The sequence below is a fragment of the Onthophagus taurus genome, chromosome 11, assembly GCF_036711975.1.
Source record: "Onthophagus taurus isolate NC chromosome 11, IU_Otau_3.0, whole genome shotgun sequence".
NCBI lineage: Eukaryota > Metazoa > Arthropoda > Insecta > Coleoptera > Scarabaeidae > Onthophagus > Onthophagus taurus.
Window position 1 is genome coordinate 32180383 of NC_091976.1, and position 21680 is coordinate 32202062.

Consider the following 21680-nt stretch of genomic DNA (forward strand, 5'->3'; position numbering starts at 1 on the left):
TAAATTTACTTTAAAATGCTCCTTATCCCATTATGATATCTCATTTAATTTCTGAGATACCAATCTTTTGATTTGATATTGCCTTGATAATTAAACATGCAAAATTGTATTCAAAACATCATATCATCGAGATTTACGAAAACAAAGAAATCATTTGTGACATAATAAATCTACATTAAATTTACTTTAAAATGCTCCTTATCTCATTATGATATCTCAATTAATTTCTGAGATACTAATCTTTTGATTTGATGCAGTAAACATGCAAAATTGTATTCAAAACATCATATCATCGAGATTTACGAAAACAAAGAAATCATTTGTGACATAATAAATCTACATTAAATTTACTTTAAAATGCTCCTTATCCCATTATGATATCTCAATTAATTTCTGAGATACCAATTTTTTGATTTGATATTGCCTTGATAATTAAACATGCAAAATTGTATTCAAAACATCATATCATCGAGATTTACGAAAACAAAGGATTCATTTGTGACATAATAAATCTACATTAAATTTACTTTAAAATGCTCCTTATCCCATTATGATATCTCAATTAATTTCTGAGATACCAATCTTTTGATTTGATATTGCCTTGATAATTAAACATGCAAAATTGTATTCAAAACATCATATCATGGAGATTTACGAAAGCAAAGGATTCATTTGTGACATGATAAATCTACATTAAATTTACTTAAGAATGCTTCTTAACTCTTTATGATATCTCATTTAATTTCTAAGATATCAATTTTTGATTTGATGTATTCAAAATCATCGATATTTATGAAATCGAAGAAATCATTTATTGCATAATAATCTTTAGAAAGCTTTTTATCTCATTATATCTCAATTAGTTTTTGAAATACGTTTGTTTAATTTGATAATATCGCCTTTATTATTCAACATGCAGATTTGTATTGAAGTCATTGCGAGATTACATGGAATAGAATAGCGTTTTCATTCAATTATTTGAAAATGTTGTTCTCTGTAGCATAAAAAAGTAGAGTAGTTGGTAAAAAAAGTTGATAATAATGGTAATACCCATTTTTAAGCGGATTCATTGAATCTCTTTGTAATGGGAAAATGCCCCGTTTGTTGTTACTGTTTTTATTTAGATTCTTTGCCAGCAGGTAAGCTCATTTGCATTCGTTTTGATGGCATAATAACCGCAATGGAATGTCTGGCAAGCGGCTCACTATAAGCCCTCAACTGTACTAGTGGCCAAAATTGCAAGCCTCCGCAGTGACTACCTGCACAATTACTTCGGATAATCAGTATGTGCGTTTGTTTATCACGTTTACCGCGTTCTTTGTGAACTTAACGAAGTATTTTAACGAACCGCTTTCTGAATGGGTTCGCAATAATCCTCTGGATTTTATCAGCAAACAGAAAGTGCTAACTAGAACGTCCAATTTCAACGTAACGACTTAGCATGCAATCATCTTAATTTTGAATTAAAAAAAAATTTCTTGTTTTGCAATCACTTAACTTCTTGCTTTCATATTTGTGATGATGTATAAATAATGATGGGTGGTTCATGTAATCAGTTAATGTGTTAAAAAAAATGTTTGATGAAAGAAACCCCGCCCAAAAACTACTTTTCAACGTTTTAATTCGAAATCTTTCTTTTGATATTTCGCATTAATTATTGCTTCGTTTACAAACCCAGTATGCAACGATTTCGAAGGTCGCTTACACAATCGAACCACAAACCTCGCTTTTCATCGAACGCCACCAAGTTTGGCTTTAATTAAAATTTATTTTTCACAGCGCGCTTTGATGTTCGCGTTAATGCCGGCCGCGCGAATTTCGTGAAAGCCGCTTTCGTCCTTCAGTTCCCCGGAAAGTCCCTTTTGTCGTAATGAAAAGTGGGATTTATGTGGGGCATAGTTTTACGGCGGCGGCGTCGCCGAATGGATTTCGGCGCATCTCACGTTCAGACTTATTTTCTTATGCACAACTATCGATTCCTTGCGATATGAGAGAGTGCTGAAGCGAAATACGACCACGTCGACTTGCATTTCATCTTTTCCAATCCTGTACAGAGTGTACAGTGTTCCGGATGGTCTTAGAAATTCGTAACGTAAGACCGCCTTGTGTATTTCGTCTTTAATCCCAAAAGGGTACCACAAAGAGCTTTGGAGTATCTGAATTGGATTTGGGGTTTAAATTTTAAATTAAAAAAAAATAAAAAAAACTCTTGATTCTTTACATTTCAGCTTTAACGGATCGATTAATACCGTTTTGATTCACACCAACTAGCTTTGTCCATATTCGAAACTTTTTGAATTTTCTGGAAAATATCCCCTTTAATATTATTAACTTCTCCTGCATTTATAAAACAATGTGAAAGTGTGTTCCATCGATTAATACCATTTTGACACACACTAGTGATGGAACGGATAGTGATTTTGCAAAAAGCTGGATATTCAGCACCCCTTCGGCCGGATATTCGGTTATCCGGCATATCTATCCGGCCAATATGGTGTTAATTTCTGATACATTTCTGAAGTGATCGCCACATTACACAGTGTTAGGAAATTATGAATATCTGGTCAAAAATCTAATTACAACTAAATGAAGTTGAAAATGTCTAAAAATATCTGAAAATATATATATATTTATTTCATCTATAAACAGTGCTTAAAACAAAAATTAAGATTTTGAAACGAATATTTGGAAATAAAAGCGAAACAAAGGTTTTGTTGTGGGTTGGGTTGGATGTTTAATCTAATATAACTCCGAAAACATGGTACATTTATTTCATGTACCCTAAAAATAAGTATATATACTTATATAATATAATAACTTAATCGGCGAAAATGACAAAATTCGAAATAATTTATCGATCATTTCAAAAATTTATTTCTCAAGAACGAAAAGTGATTTTTCAAAACGGATTTTTGCATTAAAAAGAGGATACTATAATTAATAATTGGTGATATTTCCACAAGGATCCTTCAAGAAATTAATTTTATAGCGAATTTTGAAAGTTATCGATGAAAATTGCAACATCGAAAATTTTATCAAAATTTCAAATATTGTTTTCTCAAAAACTAAATGTTATTTTTCAAAACGGGTTGGTTCATTGGAAAGAGGACACTTTTATTAACACTTTGGAAAATTTCATACTCATATTCCAAGAAATCGATTTTATACGAATTTTTAAAACTTAATCGGCGAAAATTACTAAATTCGAAAAAAATTTAGATTACTTCAAAAATTTATTTCTCAAGAACCAAAAGTGATTTTTCAAAACGGCTTGTTGCATTAAAAAGAGGATACTTTAGTTAATAATTGGTGATATTTCCACAAGGATCCTTCAAGAAATTAATTTTATAGCGAATTTTGAAAGTTATCGATGAAAATTGCAACATCTAAAATTTTATCAAAACTTCAAATATTGTTTTCTCAAAAACTAAAAGTTATTTTTCAAAACGGGTTGGTTCATTGGAAAGAGGACACTTTTATTAATACTTTGGGAAATTTTCATACTCATATTCTAAGGAATGGATTTTATACGAATTTTTAAAACTTAATCGACGAAAATGGCGAAAAACGAAAAAATTGTCGATTATTTAAAAAAATTATTTCTCAAGAACTAAAAGTGATTTTTCAAAACGGCTTTTTGCATTAAAAAGAGGATACTATAATTAATAATTGGTGATATTTCCACAAGGATCCTTCAAGAAATTAATTTTATAGTGAATTTTGCAAGTTATCGATGAAAATTGCAACATCGAAAATTTTATCAAAACTTCAAATATTGTTTTCTCAAAAACTAAAAGTTATTTTTCAAAACGGCTTTTTGCGTTAAAAGGAGGTTACTTTAATTAATAATTGGTGATATTTCCACAAGAATACTGCAAGAAATTAATTTTATAGCGAATCTTGAAAGTTATCGATGAAAATCGCAACATCTAAAATTTTATCAAAACTTCAAATATTGTTTTCTCAAAAACTAAATGTTATTTTTCAAAACGGGTTGCTTCATTGGGAAGAGGACACTTTTATTCACACTTTGGGAAATTTTCATACTCATATTCCAAGAAAGGGATTTTATACGAATTTTTAAAACTTAATCGGCGAAAATTGCAAAAATCGAAAAAATTATCGATTTTTCAAAAATTTATTTCTCAAAAACTAAAAGTGATTTTTCAAAACGGCTTTTTGCGTTAAAAGGAGGTTACTTTAATTAATAATTGGTGATATTTCCACAAGAATCCTGCAAAAAATTAATTTTATAGCGAATTTTGAAAGTTATCGATGAAAACTGCAACATCTAAAATTTTATCAAAACTTCAAATATTGTTTTCTCAAAAACTAAAAGTTATTTTTCAAAACGGGTTGGTTCATTGGAAAGAGGACACTTTTATTAATACTTTGGGAAATTTTCATACTCATATTCCAAGAAATGGATTTTATACGAATTTTTAAAAATTAATCGGCGAAAATTACTAAATTCGAAAAAATGTAAAAATGAGTGAAACTGCTTTAAAAATTTCATTTTTTAATTTTCAAATTGATATCAGATGTTCAATACAGTTTTCTACTTTTCAACTTTCAAAATTTCAATACCTAATCTCCTCTACTTAATCTCATCTTTCTCTACATCATAGCATACTCTGTCTAATACGAAGATTTTTCTTGTTTCTCAAAACCTGCTTGATGAGTTTTCATTTCATTTTTAACAACGACGTAGTTCAGCCATTTTTATAAACTGTAACGTGCTCGTCTTTAATTTTAAAAAGTTTAACTAATTTTATGGTACTTTTCGGAATTAAGAAATATTCTATTTCACATTTTTAACGAGTAAGTAATTGTTGTAAACTTTTGATTAGTTTAAGTTTGGATTAGTATAATATTGTAAAACAAATATTTCTCAATGTAGAGTCTCTGAAGATGCCTACAAGGCGAAACTAGTCAGACGAAAAATAAAATTTTGCAACCAGTTAAAGTACATTGAAACTGTCTTTCATTTTTGACCACTTTAATTTATCATCGAAAGTGATAACAGCGACAGTTCTGTTAGTAATGAATGTGATGATGAATTACAAGCGAAGAGAAGAAAACTAGCTGAAACTGCAACAAGAGATTTTATATATCGTATTGGGATTGTTACAATAAGGTTGTTAATGACAAATCTGATATAAATAAAGTTGTATTCAATGAAAAAAGTCCTATTGAGGTTGAACTTGATTATTATCTGCTGAATCTAACATCTAAAAGAGATACTAATTCCTGTGGATGGTGGAGTACTAAGTAATAGGATTTTTAATATCCTACCAAAGCCGCATATTTGGTAACTATCCATAATATACCGGGTGTCCAATTAGTGCGATATCGGACGATATCTCCTTACAGGGTGTCGCTAGAAGAAAATGTTTATATATAAAGTTGTTTGGTGCTCGAAGGTGCATAACCTAAAAATATTTTTCTTTATACAGGGTGTTGCAGGGTCTTAAATAAATTGGGTATGCTTTCTTTTATAGACACGTGCAGACGGAGATTTTTTCACAAAATGTTGAATATTTCAAAAGCGGAAAATTTTGGTATAGGTAATGTTTAACAAAAAGTATGTCGAATTTTAAGGGTAATTCAAAAATGTAAAAGAAAATATGGGGTGTTCCATTTAAATTTACGAAGTTGTACCTTGTACTTTGCTTTTGCAACACCTTGTATAAACAAAAATATTTTTAGGTTATACACCTTCGAGCACCAAATAACTTTATATATAAACATTGTCTTCAAGCGACACCCTGTAAGGAGATATCGTCCGATATCGCACTAATTGGACATCCTGTATATTTATATTCCAAAAAAATTTCCAGGTCAATTTCTTATCTATTTCATTGTCTCTGAGTGTATTTCGTCTTTAATCCTAAAAAGGTTTTTGGAGTATCTAAATTGGATTTGGGGTTTAAATTTTAAATTAAAAAAAAATAGTTGATTCTTTTCATTAACATTCTTCTCGGTTTTAACTTAAATGTATAACTGTGAGCAATACGATAACGTTATCGTCGGGATGTTATATTCCCGGTAGTTAAGCAGACTAATTTATAGGGTAGATGCGTCTCAGAATAATAAGTTATAAGAGATTTGTGTCCGTTTAAAACTAATTTCGGTATAGTTTAAAATATAACTAATACAATTTCGCGTATAAATTTGTTAAATGATTTTTATTGTTTGTTAGTATAAATTGGTTAATTCAAAATACATTATTAGTATCGTTGCGGTTTTATTGTGATTCAGAGGGATGTCATGAGAGCCGGGGGGTTAATTTTCGACAGAGCCGGAAATCATGGGATCGTAAAAACAATAACGACGAGATATAAATTTGGAAATAGCGGCGCACTTTTAACGTATAATTCACCGGATTATATTAAATAGCGTTCCATTATTGGTTCCGCACTGTAAACACACTATTATTCAGGATCCTCGAAAATACGCCTCGTCGCATTGATAACCTCACCCTAAAATGCCGCGCACCCCGTTTATTTACGAGGAAATAGACCGTATTATACGGACGCGTCTATGCAAAGAGGTTTTATAACAAACTCCGGTCTGCATATTTCGTTATAAAAGCGAAATAACGGATGAAACTATGCCGTATTTTATTTTAATGTAGAGCGGTTGAGCAGTGAGATTTTTAAATTGTTGCTAAATAATATTGAAATCCGTCCAACATTATGAAAAGCCTTGCTGTAATGCACTTGATGGTTCCCACAAACTCGTAAAGCGTCGAATAATTTCATTCGAACGTGTTTAAATTCACAACGAAATTGTGATTATGATATATTAAAAGTTTAATTTTAAATATGTGTGTAATACCCTATTTTATATTAAAAGCAGAATTTACAATGGTCATAAAGGAATTTATGATGTTGCTTTGAATCGGTGAGTTCTATTTACGTCTTTTACAGGTACCGCAATTAAAAACTCTAATTAACATTCTTCATAGAAGCCGGTTGCATTCAACGAAAGAAAATACCCACGATAATAACAAAAAAGAATGTATTTCAATTAAAATTAATGAATAGATCTCAACTTCTTCCCTAATTTTTTTTAGTAATAAATATCTATGTAGATACATTGTTTAAAACTCATTTTAAACTCCATTTCATCTTTTAAAAAAAAGAGCTCAATTAGTCTTATCAGATTGGTTATAATTGGGCTCCATCGCGCGACGAAGAATTCTCCGAATGCAATTCCACCCTAATCGAGTTCGCTTTTTCATTTCGCAAGCACGACACACGGCCGAGCAATTAAACAAGTTAGGAAAACCTTTTACAAAGTCGCGTAGAGAGGAGAGAACTGGCGGACGTAATGGAAATTATGTTACGGTTTTTATAATCGTGAAATCGCTCCAAGGATTCATTCAGGTTTCTACGTCAGACAAGAGATAGAAAACGTTAATTTAAGTTTTCTCATTATCAGGATAAACATAATTAAGTTTACCTTTAGTTTTCTTAAATGAATAGGTATTCAATTTAAAAGAAACTAAATTAAAGAGGTTTGCTTTGTTCTTTTTTTTTTGAGGACGTAATTCGGTGCTTATCTTTTATTGAATAAAGTAAATCCAACATAATTTGATACAGTCCTCAATAGAAATTTAATTCACCTCAAATAGAATTTTGACACACACCAATAAGCTTTTTATGTTTTTTGAAACACTTTGAAATGACATCTAAATCAATTTCTTATATTTTTTATTGTCGCTAAGTTCTCTAAAACCATTTTGATTCACACCAATCAGCTTTTTTCATATTCGACTTTTTGAATTTTCTGCAAAAACCTCATCTTTAATGTTATTAACTTCTCTTGCATTTATAAAATAATCTGAAAGCATTTTCCATCGGTTAATACTATTTTGACACACACCAATAATCCTTTTATGTTTTTTTGGTGTTTTTGAAATACTTTCAAAAGATCAATTTCTTAATTCTTTCTGCATCTCCTCATGCACGAAAAATATTTATAAAGCAAAAAGAAGTAGTAAGAGCTCTTTACAAATCAAATTCTAAGGAAAGCTGTGGGAGTATATTCAAAAGTAATATACTTATCATCCCAGCAAAATATATATTTGTGTGTATTATGTACGTATACGAGAGAAAGGAGCAATGGGAGAAAGGATCCATGTTCATTATTATGAAACTAGAAACGCAGAAGTGTTTCGACCACCTAAACATACTTTACGGAAAGCTCAATATGGTATCAACTATATTGGAGTTTATCTGTATAATAAATTACCAAAGAACATCAAACTAATGACACAGAAGACAATAAAAAAGTGAAATGTTTGCTACTGAATGGTGGATTTTATTCCGTTGTGCTAAAATTGTGCTAAATTGTATTATTGTACCTGTTATATGTATCTGGTATGAATTAATTAGGCAATAAAGGATTTATTATTATTATTAATAATATTATTTTGGTGTTTTTGAAATACTTCAAAAAACATCTAGATCAATTTCTTATTCTTTTCATTGTCGCTCTTTTTATATTAGAAACTTCTTGAATTAGTAAGTTTTCTATAAAACATCCCCTTTAATGTTATTGACTTGTGTTGCATTTATAAAATAATCTGAAAACGTGTTTTCCATCGATTGGGACCATTTTGACACACTCCAATAAGCTTTTTATATTTTTTGGTGCTTTTGAAATACAATTTCTTAACTTTTTCATTATCGCTGAGTCTTCTAAAGATGTTTTTCATCGATTAAAACCGTTTTGATTCACACCAATCAGCTATTTTCATATTCAAAATATTTTGAATTTTCTGGAAAACCTCATCTTTAATATTATTAACTTCTCTTGCATTTACAAAATAATGTGAAGGTGTTTTCAATCGATTAAGGCCATGTTGATCTTAGTTACGAAACTACTATGCACTTGCACTGTGCAGGCATTGGATAGTTTTGCAAAAGAAAAGTTTTGCTTGGAAAAAGGTGACGTCCTTATGATAACAATGAAATTTTTGCTGTCTTAAGAGACGCACGGCTAAACCCGAATGTTTCTGGTTCTAGGTCTAGTGTTAGTTCTACATTTGGTTCAATAAAAATATATCACAATCTAATGCTGAATAACAATTAAAACTAGGTCTTGTGATAGTGCTAGTATAAAAGTAGAACTGACACTAGACCGAGAACTAGAAATATTAGGGTTGCGAATGTTTCTAGTTCTAGATCTAGTGTTAATTCTAGTTTTAATTCAATAAAAATACGCAACATAGTGATATTTTATGCCAGCTAACGCTACCTACTACTGTCACTAGAACTAACATTAGACCTAGAACTAGATACATTGGAATTTAGCCGCACGTCTCTCAAGAGAGCTAAACCCGAATGATTCTAATTCTAGGTCTTGTGTTAGTTCTAGTGACAGTGCTAGTGTAGAGCTGGAATTAACAGTAGTAGACCTAGAACTAGAAGCATTCGGATTAAGCTACACGTCTCTCAAGACGACTCAACCCGAATGATTCTAGTTCTAGGTCTTGTGTTAGTTCTAGTGATAGTGTTAGTGTAAAACTAGAACTAACACTAGACCTAGAACTAGAAATATTAGTGTTGCGAATGTTTCTAGTTCTAGATCTAGTGTTAATTCTAGTTAAATTCAATAAAAATACGCAAAATAGTGATATCTTATGCCAGCTAACGCTACCTACTACTGTCACTAGAACTAACATTAGACCTAGAACTAGATACATTAGGATTTAGACGCACGTCTCTTAAGGGAGCTAAACTTGAATGATTCTAGTTCTAGGTCTTGTGTTAGTTCTAGTGATAGTGTACAACTAGAACTAACACTAGACCTAGAAGCATTCGGATTTAGCTACACGTCTCTTAAGACGGCTAAACCCGAATGATTCTAGTTCTAGGTCTTGTCTTAGTTCTAGTGATAGTGTAAAACTAGAACTAACACTAGACCTAGAACTAGAAGCATTCAGATTTAGCTACACGTCTCTTAAGACGGCTAAACCTAAATGATTCTAGTTCTAGGTCTTGTGTTAGTTCTAGTGCTTGTGTAAAACTAGAACTAACACTAGACCGAGAGCTAGAAACATTCGAATTTAGCCGCACGTCTTTCAAGACGGCTAAACATGAATGATTCTAGTTCTAGGTCTTGTGTTAGTTCTAGTGATAGTATAAAACTAGAACTAACACTAGACCTAGAACTAGAAGCATTCGGATTTAGCTACACGTCTCTTAAGACGGCTAAACCCGAATGATTCTAGTTCTAGGTTTTGTGTTAGTTCTAGTGCTAATGTAAAACTAGAACTAACACTAGACCGAGAATTAGAAACATTCGGATTTAGCCGCACGTCTCTCAAGACGGCTAAACCCCAATGATTCTAGTTCTAGGTCTTGTGTTAGTTCTAGTGATAGTGCTAGTGTAGAGCTAGAACTAACAGTAAACCTAGAACTACAAAATCAAAATTCAAAATACCCCTACAATTCTCCGATTTCACCACCGAAGTTAAAAAAATTTTAAACATAGGTTTCAATAATGGCTATAGTTTCTCTGACATTCAGCAGATATACAATAAAGTTCATAAATCCCATATTAACAAACTAATATACCCCCATTTTTCAGCCCCTTCCACTTTCCTCGCAGTACCCTATATACCTTCACTTCAGCATGGTATCGGTCAAGGTCTGAAAGAATTTAATATCAACCCCGTTTTTATCTCTGATCAAAAAATTGGTCAAATCTTGAATAATACTAAACCCAAGATTGCCCTCGGTGCGATGAGCGGAGTCTATAGCGTTGCCTGCTCCGACTGTGACAAGCTCTATGTAGGTCAAACTGGCCGTAATTTGATGGTCGGGTTCAGGGAGCACATGAATAAGGAAAACTCAGCCATATATAAACATTTAAAAACTGAAAATCATAACACCTCCTTCAACAACGTGAAAATTCTTAAACAAGCTAATAAATCTAAAGAACTGGATTTGTATGAAGAATATTACATTCATATCAATAACATAAATAACAATTTACTTAACGATATTACCGATTTCAACAATCATAGGCTCTTCCTCAAATATTTGTAGTTGCTTGCACCTGATCCATCGCTTTACCCTTTACATGGATAGTTTTAGAATAAATTTCAGATATTGCCAATGTTCATTTTTATAATATTTATCTGCTTTTATAATGTAGCTTTCATAGAATAATACCACCTTACCACGCATGCGCCGATGTCTTTTGCGACCTATCTTAAAATTCGTTAGTCGTCTAAGCGCTTCACGCCAGATCGTACTCTTTTAATTTCTTTTTTGTTAATTTTTGTTAATAACATTAATTTTTGTGTTTTCTTGCGATATTTTGTTGAATCATAATCTTTTACAACGAAAAATAGGTAAATTTCACTAATTCTCTAATAATTTATACTAATTACGCATTTTTGCAGTTAACCTTCAAATAAAACAGGTTTTAGGGAACAAACACGCTCTTCAAGCAGTTTCCCTAAATTATAACACAGCCATTTGGCTTTTTGACTTTTTTTTACATAAAAATAAAACAAAATAATGGATTTAGCTCCTGAAATCGCTTGGTGTCCCTCCGATTTGTTTCCCCTTACGATTGCTCTTCTATATTGACGGTAATTAGATTTAACTTCTGTAAACATGTTATTATTTTTTCTATATTGTAAACTCTTTCAGTCGTGCCTGAGAAAGGTTTAATTGTAAAACCGAAACAGCTGTAGCACCGATTTGCCAGTTTAAATAAACTATTTTTCGTCGTACATTCAACCCCAGGGTAATTTAATCTAGAACTACAAGCATTCGGATTTAGCTACACGTCTCACAAGACGGCTAAACCCGAATGATTCTAGTTCTAGGTCTTGTGTTAGTTCTAGTGCTAGTGTAAAACTAGAACTAACACTAGACCGAGAACTAGAAACATTCGGATTTAGCTACACGTCTCTCAAGACGGCTAAACCTGAATGATTCTAGTTCTAGGTCTTGTGTGAGTTCTAGTGATAGTGCTATTGTAAAAGTAGAACTAACACTACACCTAGAACTAGAAAGTATCTGGTTTAGCCATGCAGTCTTGTATTTTATGTGGAACAAAGTAAGTAAGGTACGCCCTGGGTTCACAACGCTTACTCGATTCACCCAGGTTTAACCCTAGTCGTTCATAATGACATCCATGTGGACAACATATATAATAATGGATGTCATTATGAACGACTAGGGTTAAACCTGGGTGAATCGAGTAAGCGTTGTGAACGCAACCCTGGTTTCTATGGAAATATATTTTTGTATATTGAATTTTAAGTGAAATTCACTGTATATATATAATTATTTAAATATTAATTAAAAAATTTTGAAATTGTATGTAATGTATGAAACAAGTAATAAAATAGTTTATTATTGAAACCATACCAATTATACTTAATAACTCAACTTCATTAAATGGACTGCATGTAATAAATTTATTACAGCTGACAGTATTAATGCCTGTGAGTTATATATTGATATGCGCGTGTATTGAAATTGTACGATTTGACGTGGAGGTAATCAACGAAATCATTATTGGTGAAATAGCTGAATCAAAAAGTTAATAACAAATTCAATAAAAATGAATGAAAAATGATAAAATTGTTTAAATTAACAATCGGAAATCGATTACATTAAATCTAATTATCAGTTTAATCCTTTAATCTCCATTATTAATTGAATTACAACATGACAATGTGTTTATCTGATAACATCAATTATGGTTATAAATGGTTATTAGGGGTAATAATGCGGGTGAGATATTAATATAAAAGTAGAAAAATACATTGAATGTGGATATCGAAAATTGACGTTTATACATCTATATAAATTTAGATGGCAGGATGATTTATTTTTCGCCAATTGTTTGTTGGTATAATACATCACAAGCTGAAAATGGGACGGAGTCGAGTTTGATGAATGCGAACCCAGCGACATTCGACCTCGTTTCTTGCAGGCGCGACGTTTCAGCCACTGAAAAAGCGCCAGCCTTGTGGGAAATCAAATATCCGTTTACATTATGTCAACTAATGCATTTATGGAATTCGTCCCAGAAGAATTTTTTTCTACTACAACGAGCTGAGATAGAAAACCAGCTATTCGCTATTAACGACGACCTGCTCCTTTTGTTAAATTTAAACCAAGATATCCCAGAGGATGTTTTTATATCTTCTTTTTTTAAAGCATAAATGTATTTGTGGTACTAATTGGAGGAATTTTTCTGTGTAGAAAATATCTCAACGTTATAGAACAAATGTTGGTAACGAAATAATAATTTCAGAACAAACGATGATAGCGTTAGCGAAAACGGGAGGCCCTAAGAATTTATTGCCCGATTTTTGGAGGGTAGCCAACAAGGGATAACGGTTAAGCCGCACAGATTACGGAGAAAATAGCGACCGGGCAACTAAATCGTTAATTCGTCAAGTTTCGCTATTTGCCTCAACTTGATAACTCTGGCAATCCTCTCGTTAAATTAAGGAACCCAGCGATTTTCTCGACTCCCATTTTGTTCTACTTATATCTAGACAAATCTCCGCGAACGAAAAGAAAAAAGAAAAAAAAATGCTGACGAACTCGTTTCGGTTCAACTTGCATTAAAGAAACCCCAATATGATTTTCATTCATATTCAAAGTTCTTAGTGCTTTTTTTATGATCAAATATAAGTCGATCTATACGGAAAAGCGTAAAATTTATATTCCACCCTAAAGGTATTATTTTTTTAACCCGACATAAATCACGCCTTCGTTTCTGCTAAAGTTCTCAACTTTAGATTCGCTCCCAACGTGAACTTTCATTATTACAAGTTCTTCAGGTACAAAGTGGTTTGGGACAAATTCGTTCTGCGAAAAACACGCCATGTTTCGTTATTATTGAGAATCGAAAGAGTACATGCAACAACGCGGTTAATATAGGTGGAAAAAATTACGGGCAGAAATTATTATAGGTAAAAAAACGCAACGTCACCAAATCCGCGTTTTTACCCTTAACAGCGAACTCATGTAACCGTGTATAATCACGCGATATAATTATATTAGGGGCGGTGTCGTTGTGTGCGGCCACTGCCCGCAGTAATTGGTGCTGATTTCAGTCATTTGTTAAATGAACACAAATTTATTCGCGCCTACACCAATAGCGCTTATTCCTGTTCGATTTAAATCGAATCGTGGGACTAATGAAGTGCCATTTCGGGTGAAATATAGACGCCGGGACCATAGGGGCGCTTAAGAGAAACGATGCCAAGGGTTGTAATCTTATCGAATGAATGTCGTTCGGTCTCGTTTTGAATTTCCTCCCTAAAACGGTTTAGATCTTGTATAGATCTATTTCCAAGATCTATTACAATAGTAATTTAAAAACACTTTTAAAGCGATTTAGAAGTACGGATGATTGAGCAAAGTCTTGCGTGGTACACCGATGCTTCAAAGACAGTTGGATCCGGAGTAGGCATGGGCATTAATGGACAATCAGGAAATTGCCCATCAGCTCGGACCTTCTACACCTACTACTTTGATCCTTCAAAGTAGGTTCAGAGACAGAAAGGTGCATCCATAAACATTTTCACAGATAGTTGGCCGCCCTAAAGACAATACAGGCCTACACGTATCACTCCGCACTGATCAGAGAGTGTACCAGCATCTATGGTGGGTTACAAGTCATTGAAAGGCAGATACATTGAGGACAATGAGAAGGCAGACAAGCTGGCCAAAGAGGTAGCAAAAACGCCCTTCATTGGACTCCAACCCGGTTAATTAAAACCGTTTTGATTCACACCAACCTTACTAGTACCATTTTAACACACACCTATAAGCTTTTTATGTTTTTTGGTGTTTTTGAAATACTTTCGCATCTACATCAATTTCTTATTCTTTTTATTGTCGCTGAGTCTTCTAAAGATGTTTTTCATCGATTAAAGCCGTTGTATGAATGTGTATGTATGGATTAGGGAGTGCATGCAAAACCGCACACCACACTTAGGCCCCATTGGGCCCCTTGTGCATCCTCCCATTACACACTCTGGTCACATCAACCAGCCTAAGGATTTACCAAAGGCTAGGACAATTAATAGAGGTGCATTCCTGATGTCATCTGTGGAAGAACTGGGCTGTTGCAGTTGAAGGATATTTTAACAATTACTTATTTTATCGGCTCAGGTGCACAGGGCGCTCTACCGGCAGCACGTTTGGCTAGCCTGTCCGCGTGGTTGTTACCCTTGGAGCCGGAATGCCCTTTAATCCACTGGATTCTGACAGAATTGTATTTCGCGGCCTCCTCCAGTTCTTTGTGACAATCAATAACTACTGCAGACGCTATAATAACTCTGCTTAAAGCTAAAAGAGATTGTTTACTGTCTGTAAAAATAGTAAAACACTTACCCCCCTTGTTGGATTCAACAATGCAGTCAGCAGCAAGTTTAATAGCAGTTAGTTCCGCTTGTATGACGGTGGTGCTGGATCCTAAAGGTTCTGAGAGGGGAATCAGGGGATCGTGACAGAGTACCCCCGCGCCTGCACCATTTCGTCCTTTTGAACCATCAGTGTAGATCTTAAAAGTTCTTTGTACATCTACTCCTGTGGGACTGACGTGGATGAGGTACTTCTTTGAGAAAACATATTTTGCTGGTCTGTGATCAGTCTTACACTCGAGTAGGGGTGTGTCTAACACTGCTTCCCTGCAGAGTGTTGAACTGCTGCCAGCGTTCTCATCCTTCATAGTTGCTACTGATTGTAGTCGTTTCATGGTTACCAACGCCACTTCCTGAATATATAGGTTGAGTGGTGGTAAATTTAACATGATTTCCATAGCTGCGGTGGGGGTTGATCGCAGCGCACCTGTAACATACAAACATGCGAGTCTTTGTATTTTATTAAGTGCAGTGGTGGCGGTAGACTTAGAAATTGTAGTCCACCATACCACCGCATCGTAAGTTAGCATTGGTCGAACAACGGCGGTGTAGATCCACAGGGCTATCTTGGGAGACAGACCCCAAGTCCTCCCGACAGCCCTCCGGCACTGGTCGAAGGCGATACAAGCTTTATTAACTCTATTGTCTAGGTGGGATTTCCACGTTAGCTTACTGTCTATTATTAAGCCCAAGTACTTGACTTCTGTAGACAGTTTAAGTGGAATTTTAGCAAGCGTTGGCAGTCTAGGATTGCCAACGATTGCGTGTAAAAAGAACCATCTCAGTCTTCAATGAATGTCTTCGGGTTCGTTTCGAATTTCCTTCCTAAAACGTTTAGATCTTGTGTAAGATCTATTTGCAAGATCTATTACAATAGTAACATGGGCATTAATGGACAATCAGGAAATTGCCCCTCAGCTCGGACATAACCATTTTTCCAGCAGAAGTTCTTGCTATAAAGTTCTGCACCGCTTTGAACCTACAAAAGGAACAGAAAGATCCATAAACATTTTCACAGACAGTTGGGCCACCCTAAAGGCAATTCAGGCCTACACGTATGACTCCGCACTGATTAGAGAGTGTACCAGCAACCTGAGAGAAATCGCTAGGGGCAATGATGTTACTCTATGGTGGGTTCTAGGTCATTGAGAGGGCAGATACATTGAGGACAATGAGAAGGCAGACAAGCCAAAGGGGTAGCGAAAACGCTGGTTATGGACTACAAAAAAGCAACTTAACACAAGTGCCAATGAGGTTTTATGCCTCAGCAAAAGGGATCTAAGGACACTCTCTGGTTTCTTGACTGGCCATGCACACCTGTAATACTACCTCTTCCACATTGGACAAGCTGAGGATCAAACATATACTGTGTAATTGCGTTACCAGAGGACACCTAAGACACAAAATTTTCGGAAAAGCTCTTTTGACACCTTTCGACATTTTGAGACCTTGAAGCAATACTAAGGTTCATTAAGGACCTACATTAGCCCTAATCTTTTGCAGGGCTAAAATTACAATAGATCTTTTAGGTCGTGGTGACGAGAGGGACCACTCCCCTCAGCCTGGCAGCAATAATAACTATAATAAGACGATTTAGTCCATTAATAAATGTATATTTAGAAATGGAGTATTGAAAAGTGCCGAATCGATAGTAGAGGTTTTTTTCATCTCAAATAGAACCGGGTTTCCTCGAAGCGAAGCATTAGCAAAGAGGGCGACAAGAGTGGGACGAAACGAAAACTTGGCGCTATATTTTCACGATTTAACGATCCGATGGGTGAACGTTGCAGTGGTGCCAACATTAAAATGCAGTTATGCAGTTCCCGGAGCGCAAATTCCGAATACCGTTTCATTACGGCCGGCACCCGCGAAGCGCCGAGTTAATATAATTTCTAAGCATCGATAGCGTGTCGAAACAAGGGGGCCGTTCGAGCATTTTTTCTACCCGGATACGTTTCAATTCGCCGCCAAATTACTTGATTAAATTGATCGGATGCGATACGGCCCGCGGGTCCGGCCGATGTCAATCGAATTATTTCCTGCCGATCGTGCCCCCGAAGCTCACGATCACTTCGAAGTGATCGTTCCCTACCGAAAAAGTCAATTGTCCGTTTTCAGTCCGCCACCGCCTGTCCGGCACGGTAAACGAATTGACACCGGGAAATGTGCCGGAAAAAAGCGGCTCCGATCAAATTAGCTCGCATATGTCACGAAATAGACATACTTTTTGTCGGTGTTTGTCACGAATTGTTGATGCGTGTTGTGCGCAGTTTCGAGAAAAAAAATCAACGTTAAATGGTGTCAAATTTCAACGTTCAATTGTACAACTCTTTTAGCCTTTCGCACAAAAGTTTGAAAAAATTCTGGTCATCCATTCTCTCATTTTACTCTCTGTAATGGAGAGTTCGAGAGAAAGGGTTTATTGAGTTTTTTGTTCGTTTATATGCATGTGGCGTCAATTGCCCTATATTTCGAAAAAAAATAGAGAACGTTGCAATGTGCTAACCACTTCTGAGTGGATATGGTATTAATTGTAGAACCTCGGCTACAAACGACCTTGGCTGAATTCGGAGTAGGAATTGCAAGATTTTAAATAACGAATAACACGAACCCGAACATAATTAACATATCGGTCTCAATCACAATACAATGTGTTGAGCACTTTTGGGTTGATATGGTTCCATCACATTCCTAACTTAAAATATCGGAGAAAGAAGATTTTATGAGAAAATTCAATACATTTCGATCACTTTTTTTTAACTTTTTAAAATGCCTTAGTTTAGAAGATACTTCACCTCACTTGATTGCCCAACTGATCAAAACCATTGAATGGATTTCTAGTCCAAGAAAAGCTTTTTTCAACCTCACCAAGCTTATTAAATTCCGTTCAGCCATTTTGAAATTACTGGCATTTATTTACAAAGATTTTCAAACAGCCCCACCTCATTTTTAAAGATAGGGCAAAAAGTGTTTAACAAAAAAAAACTATAATTTATCTAAACTTTAAAATGTACATACTTCCTTGTTATGTTAATATAGCGCAATTCTGAGAAAAACCACATTTTTTAATGTGATCGTCTTAGAAACTTGAAAATACCTTCCAGGAATTTCTTTTAGCCACTTTAGTCGTTACATTTTTTTACCGCAAGTCTCTGCAAGGAGTAATTTTTGAGATACTGTACTTTGCACGCTTATTTGACCACCCTGTACAGCTTCTAGAACTCCAGAATTTTGACTAATTAAGCTGAGGTCGTACGAACAGAAAATATCAGATGTTGCCGGAGTAAGCCGAAGTGTTGCAATGTGTTGACCACTTCTGGGTTGATATGGTATTAATTCTACAACCTCGGCTAAACTCGGAGTAGGAATTGCAAGATTTTAAGTAATTAAGCCGAGGTCGCTTTCAGACGAGGATACATAATGATTACCATACGAACTCAAACATCGCAATGCCTCGCTTAATCTCTAAGTAGATACTATTAGATGTTTCCGAGATAAGCCGAGATCCTGGGTTGATGTGGTTTTAATCCTACAGCCTCGGCCGCAAGCAACCTCGGCTGAACTCAGAATAAGTATTCCGGGATTTTGACTAATTAAGTTAGGGTCACTCGAACAGAAAATATCAGTGGTTGCCGGAGTAAGCCGAACAGTGCAATGTGCTAACCACTTCTAGGTTGATATGGTGTTAAATTTACAGCCTCGGCCGCAAGCGAACTCGGCTGAACTCAGAATAAGAATTCCTGGATTTTGACTAATTAAGTTGAGGTTCGTCGAACAGAAAATATCAGATGTTGCCGGAGTAAGCCGAAGTGTTGCAATATGCTTACCACTTCTGGGTTGATGTGGTATTAATTCTACAACCTCGGCTAAACTCGGAGTAGGAATTGCAGGATTTTATGTAATTAAACCGAGGTTGCTTTAGGACGAGGATACATAATGAATACCAAACGAACCCAAACATCGCAATGCCTCGCTTAATCTCTAAATAAATACTATTAGATGTTTCCGAGATAAGCCGAGATCCTGGGTTGATGTGGTTTTAATCCTACAGCCTCGGCCGCAAGCAACCTCGGCTGAACTCAGAATAAGTATTCCGGGATTTTGACTAATTAAGTTAGGGTCACTCGAACAGAAAATATCAGTGGTTGCCGGAGTAAGCCGAACAGTGCAATGTGCTAACCACTTCTAGGTTGATATGGTGTTAAATTTACAACCTCGGCCGCAAGCGAACTCGGCTGAACTCAGAATAAGAATTCCAGGATTTTGACTAATTAAGTTGAGGTTCGTCGAACAGAAAATATCAGATGTTGCCGGAGTAAGCCGAAGTGTTGCAATGTGCTGACCACTTCTGGGTTGATATGGTATTAATTCTACAACCTCGGCTAAACTCGGAGTAGGAATTGCAAGATTTTAAGTAATTAAGCCGAGGTCGCTTTCAGACGAGGATCTCTAATCTCTAAGTAGATACTATTAGATGTTTCCGAGATAAGCCGAGATCCTGGGTTGATGTGGTTTTAATCCTACAGCCTCGGCCGCAAGCAACCTCGGCTGAACTCAGAATAAATATTCCGGGATTTTGACTAATTAAGTTAGGGTCACGCGAACAGAAAATATCAGTGATTGCCGGAGTAAGCCGAACAATGCAATGTGCTAACCAGTTCTACAACCTCGGCTAAACTCGGAGTAGGAATTGCAAGATTTTAAGTAATTAAGCCGAGGTCGCTTTCAGACGAGGATACATAATGAATACCATACGAACCCAAACATGGTCAACGTATCGCAATGCCTCGCTTAATCTTTAAATAGATACTATTAGATGTTTCCGAGATAAGCCGAGATCCTGGGTTAATGTGGTTTTAATCCTACAGCCTCGGCCGCAAGCAACCTCAGCGGAACTCAGAATAAGTATTCCGGGATTTTGACTAATCAAGTTAGGGTCACTCGAACAGAAAATATCAGTGGTTGCCGGAGTAAGCCGAACAGTGCAATGTGCTAACCACTTCTACAACCTTGGCTAAACTCGGAGTAGAAATTGCAGGATTTTAAGTAATTAAGCCGAGGTCGCTTTCAGACGAGGATACATAATGAATACCATATGAACCCAAACATGGTCAACGTATCGCAATGCCTCGCTTAACCTTTAAATAGATACTATTAGATGTTGCCGAGATAAGCCGAGATCCTGGGTTAATGTGGTTTTAATCCTACAGCCTCGTCCGCAAGCAACCTCGGCAGAACTCAGAATAAATATTCCGGGATTTTGACTAATTAAGTTAGGGTCACTCGAACAGAAAATATCAGTGGTTGCCGGAGTAAGCCGAACAGTGTAATGTGCTAACCACTTCTAGGTTGATATGGTGTTAAATTTACAGCCTAGGCCGCAAGCGAACTCGGCTAAACTCAGAATAAGAATTCCAGGATTTTGACTAATTAAGTTGAGGTTCGTCGAACAGAAAATATCAGATGTTGCCGGTGTAACCTGACACGTTGCAATATGTTATGCACTTTTGGGTTCATATTTTACAGCATCAGGCGCAAGCGATATCGGCTGAACTCGGAGTACATATTACAAGATTTTCATTAATTAAACTGAGGTTCGCTTCAGCTTCCTCAGCTACGCTCTAAACAGAGAATATATATTGCTTTGGTAAGCCGAAGTAGATTGAGCCCAAGACTACAGCCTCTACTGCAGGCGACCTCAGCTGAGCTCGCACTACAGATTACAAGATTTTGACTAATTAAGTTGAGGTTGCGCGAACAGAAAATGTTACATGTTGCCGGAGTACCCTGAGGCGTTGCAATGTGTTGCCCACTTTTAGGTTCATATCCAAACTGGAAATACAGGTTATAGGATTTTGACTAATTAAGCTGAAGTCGCTTAAGCCGAGATGTATTGCGGTCGAGGTGTTACTCTTTTACGACTCTTTTAGGTGTTGGACCAGGTGCAAACCAGATCTGCCGCAGGCTCCTAGGAAGGAACTGGGGTCTCAAACCACGAATGGCTCATTGGGCTTACGTAGCAATAATCAGACCCATGGTCGCCTACGCCTCATTGGTTTGGTGGCCAAAAACAAAACATAAGACAGCTCAACAACAGCTGGCACAAATCCAGCGGTTAGCATGTCTTAACATAACGGGTGCAATGAGATCCTGTCCGACGGCTGCTTTGGAAGCCTTACTCGGTCTCACACCACTCCACATATATATACAAAAGGACGCAGCCTTAAGTGCCTTATCACTGAAAACAGTTTCTTCACTC

The 21680-nt window shown here is 35.6% G+C and overlaps 1 protein-coding gene and 1 long non-coding RNA gene across 2 annotated transcripts in view; both read left to right on the top strand.

Moving 5' to 3' along the window:
- The window catches only part of LOC111415304 (leucine rich repeat protein connectin), a 237763-nt gene that overhangs the window by 211985 nt on the left and 4098 nt on the right, over positions 1 to 21680 (top strand). The gene's annotated exons all lie outside the window — the stretch shown is intronic.
- Positions 11298 to 11810, top strand: LOC111425072 (uncharacterized). Its single transcript, XR_002707683.2, has 3 exons — positions 11298 to 11371; positions 11423 to 11614; positions 11676 to 11810. It is a non-coding gene; the product is annotated as an uncharacterized lncRNA (long non-coding RNA).